The 4,501-nt window shown below is 31.7% G+C and overlaps 1 long non-coding RNA gene across 1 annotated transcript in view; it reads left to right on the plus strand.

Annotated features, from left to right (window-relative positions):
• Positions 1-600: 600 nt before the first annotated feature.
• LOC106470554 overlaps positions 601-4,501 on the plus strand; it is a 16,315-nt gene continuing 12,414 nt past the window's right edge. Inside the window, exon 1 of the long non-coding RNA XR_001291500.2 lies at positions 601-730. This is a non-coding gene — a long non-coding RNA (uncharacterized LOC106470554). The remainder of the gene's footprint in view (positions 731-4,501) is intronic.

Genomic DNA, 4,501 nt, shown 5'->3' on the forward strand with positions numbered 1-4,501 from the left:
CAATACTCCGTTCAATTACACACTCTCTGACTGCAGTTTAATTACTCACTACCTCGCGTCGCTTCGTGGCCGGTCTTATATATACAAGACTACACTATATCTAGTAATCTCCCGACAATTCACGAAGGTTCGAGAAGGACGTGGCGTGATACTAATCACGTGACCTCGCTGACGCAATAGTATTTATAAACGTCGTAAAAGTTAAACGAAAACTTGGACCGAATTATGAGTCGCTACGAACTTATGCCAACTTACTATATTTAGCTTATTAAAAAAACAAAGGTGTTTACAATATGACACTTTTGTTTATATATATACATATTTGTAAGGAAAACTTCGTTATGTGCACAATATAAAGGTTTAAATAGATATTTTTCTCGGTAATTTTTTCAAAAAATATAGTAACGTAACAACTGTTCTCAAGTATATTTCTGTTGTGCTGTTACACTCTCCGTTTATTTATAGCCGATTTGGAAATTATTTTATCTCAAAGAGAATCAGATAATAATAACGTATAAAAAGTGAATACCTATCGAGAAAACTTATGTAAAATACTTATGGACTTAGATGGCGCTTTAGTATTTGTTGTCATGTAAGTATAGTAAATATGAACAAAAGTAATAACAAAGAAGTTTATAAATATTTATTAATTTATGGTGAACATTAAAATATTAATGTATGATGTATCCAGATAATACACATATGATATGTACTTTCAAAGAGAGGATGAGTAAGTGTGACTTTTATATATATATTATAAACTTAAATTAGAAGTTAAAGTAAACTCGTCGGTTTAGTGTTTTGTTAAGACTGAAGTCTAATCAAGGTGATAGCGGTGGACTGTTGCTACTGCTTCTACTAAGTACTAGTATAGTTGATCGCAGTTCGTAATTTGTGTTCTATCGAGAGAAAGAAACTTCTTTTTAGGAGTAATTTGCTAATTCAACTTTTCAGATTTATTCCGTACTTCTAATTTCTGTACTCGTCTGTGATAGTATTACTGTTAGTACCATTGTAAGTGGAAACTTAACCTTATAAGTTATTCTAAGGCCAAGTAAAGAAAAACATGTTCAGTGTGTGGAGTTTCTTAAAAAAAAAAAAGGAAGGAGGAAGTACTTTTTTTAATAACCTCCTTCAAACCAAGATTGCACACTTTTCATGATTGTTGATCGTTTTCAAAGGGACCATGTCAAACAGAAGTCATCTTTGTTTCATTTTTTCATCAAAACGATACAGATTTTTTAAGACAAACACAAAAAAAGGGCAAAATTAATCAACTCTGTTCATCTCTTATTTTTTCTTATTCAGGAGTCTTTTTTTTTTGTTTCTTTGTATGGTTGAGAAACAATAATACAAAAAAGGTAAAAATCACTAAAAAATGGGGAGGCAGCTGCAATAAAGGGAAGCAGGTGGAGACATTAAACATGTATTTTTTTTTTTACTTGACCTAATAGTGTTTGTTGAAAAGGTAAATGTCAGTTTAATTAAGTTTCTGAAACAGTATGAACAGTATGTTTTAAAGTTGTTTTTTTCCGAAAAGTTACAGGATATTAAACTACTAGTGATATGATATGTAATATTTTAATGTTTACATTTCATGCTTGTTAGTTTTTATTTCTTTAACATTATTAATCTAAACCTTTGTGACTTGAGACAAAATAGTAGATAAGTAACAGAAACTTGAATAGGTTAGGATTTGTATATTGCCATTTCCTGTTTTAAAAGAAACCTTTTGTTGTTGATGGTTGGGGCCATTTGATTTTGCAATAACATTAAATACAACTTTAAATGACACTTTGAAATATTTTCTAAATGGATTTTAATTGATTTGTCATGTTATTTTCTTTATGTTGCTTGTGATGTTTTTCTTGAATTAACTCATAATTGGTTCTTTGTTCATAATTGTTGGGATTTAGTGATTTACTGTCATAGAAATGAATTAACTATTGCTGATGTAATATTTTAGTTAAGATATATATATAGATAAATTTGTATAGTGCATGCTAACAAAGTACATTTTAAATTACTTTTTATGTTTCATACTTTTTTTAATCTATTTTTTAAAATTTTTATTGAAACTTTACAAGTTATAAAGATTTTGGTCTTCATAATGTTTGCTTCATGGTTAAAAAAAACAATATATATTTAAATGTTTTGTTGGTTTCTTTCAACAACAACAAAAATTGTGTTATTGCATTATATATTGTAATAATTTCTAGCATATTAGTGTAGGGCTACTTTATATTTCTGGTAATTATTTCATAAGAAAAGTTGATTCTTATTATATTTATAGAATTGCTTGTTTGCCTTTGGTGCATATGTTGCTTGACTTTGTGGCTTTCACAGTTTGTTTGAAATATTAAGTATTGTGGTTATTTATATCAGAGTTTCTTGTATAGTTATTTCACTGTTTTTTAAATGTTTGTATGATATTCACTAGACCACATGAATGTCAGAAATTATGTTTTATTTTATCACGTTGGAGTGGGGTCCCTGAACATGTGGGTATATCAAACATTATTAACTTAATGTAAGAGGTGATAATAGATGAGGCCCTCTATTACTTATTATAAGCTTAACTTAAGGTAAGAGGTGATAATAGATGAGGCCCTCTATTATTTATTATAAGCTTAACTTAAGGTAAGAGGTGATCGTAGATGAAGCCCTCTAGTATTTATTATAAGCTTAACTTAAGGTAAGAGGTGATCATAAATGAGGCCCTCTATTATATATTACTAGCTTAATTTAAGGTAAGAGGTGATCGTAGATGAGGCCCTCTATTATTTATTATAAGCTTAACTTAAGGTAAGAGGTGATTGTAGATGAGTCCCTCTATTATTTATTATAAGCTTAACTTAAGGTAAGAGGTGATCGTAGATGAGTCCCTCTATTATTTATTATAAGCTTAACTTAAGGTAAGAGGTGATCGTAGATAAGGCCCTCTATTATTTATTACAAGCTTAACTTAAGGTAAGAAGTGATCATAGATGATGCCCTCTATTATTTATTATAAGCTTAACTTAAGGTAAGAGGTGATCATAGATGAGGCCCTTTATTATTTATTATAAGCTTAACTTCAGGTAAGAGGTGATTGTAAATGAGACCCTCTATTATTTATTATAAACTTAACTTCGGGTAAGAGGTGATCATAGATGAGGCCCTCTACTATTCATTATAAGCTTAACTTCAGGTCAGAGGTGATCATAGATGAGGCCCTCTATTAGTTATTTAGGAATATCAATACTTACAAGTATTCTGATTTTTTTCTGCAGACATGAACCACTTTTCTTGCTTTTTTTTTATTGTTGGCCGACATAGTATCTGACAGTTAGAATTACCTACATTTTATATATGACATCCATTATTCAGAAAATATTTAGTCATACATTTAAGTTATTTGAATAGGCTTCACGAATGGAAAAAATATAAAATGTTAATATTTTGTACCTGCTGTACATTTTGATGCACTTTTAATTATATTTCTTTACTTTCGATATGTTGCATTACCTCCTATCACATAAATAGCTATTCTTGTTCAGTGCTGCCCTCTATATGCAAAACTGTTCGTGCATTCCACAAGCCTTGAGCTCCCAGGTACCTTACAATCAACTGGTTCAATTTCATCTCGCACATAATCATCACGTGAAAACCCTCCACCAATAAGAGTGCGACACATTCTCCTGATGCATGTGATTCCCTCTGTTGGATTCTACCGAACTATCACTTCTCCTTTGGCAGTAGTTGTGTCAAGATGTTTTTGTAGTGTTCTTCAGTCTTGTTTTTTTGTTCAACTCTTTTTTTAATATTATTCCAAAGTGGATTTGTTTTTGTTTTTTCTTTGTTTTTATAATATTAATGACTTTTCAGATAAATTGTTTTCCCAGTTTTTTATTTTTTTTTCTCATCAAACAATTGTGTTTTATTTTTCATTGTTACACAATGGATTCTGAAGTTCAGGTTACCACTCTGGAGGTAATACCTTCTACTATCACACTCACGCAGGGTACAGGTGGGGGGTGATTTGTCTTTGGACATATCGACTATCATCTTTCATAAGATTGGTCGTTATATGAGTCAACCTGCTTCTCCTGATCTTGCCTCAGTTTCTCCTCAAACTGCCAAATATGTTGGGGTTTGACGAGGATTTTGACAGCGCTGGATCTTCTCGTGCCACTACTGCGGAACCAGCTAGGCCTAATATGGCTTTTCTGGACATGATTTATCAGGTAAGTCCTGTTTTTTCCACTTCCCTGATTTCATATGATTCCCTTCCTTCTTTGTTACATGATATCTTCTTCTCTTAGTATTTGGTTTTCACCCACTTTTCCAGATATTAGGGTTCATGCTGAGCGTTTTGTTTCTCATATGATGGATGGTGCCAGCATGCCTTGCCCTCAACCAGCTCCGGATCAGATTGCCTTAGCCTACCATCAGGCTGAATGTCCATTTCTTGATTCTTATCACTTTGAATCACTTTTGCCTGTGTGTGTGTGGTGGGGGT

The sequence above is a fragment of the Limulus polyphemus genome, unplaced genomic scaffold, assembly GCF_000517525.1.
Source record: "Limulus polyphemus unplaced genomic scaffold, Limulus_polyphemus-2.1.2 Scaffold4082, whole genome shotgun sequence".
NCBI lineage: Eukaryota > Metazoa > Arthropoda > Merostomata > Xiphosura > Limulidae > Limulus > Limulus polyphemus.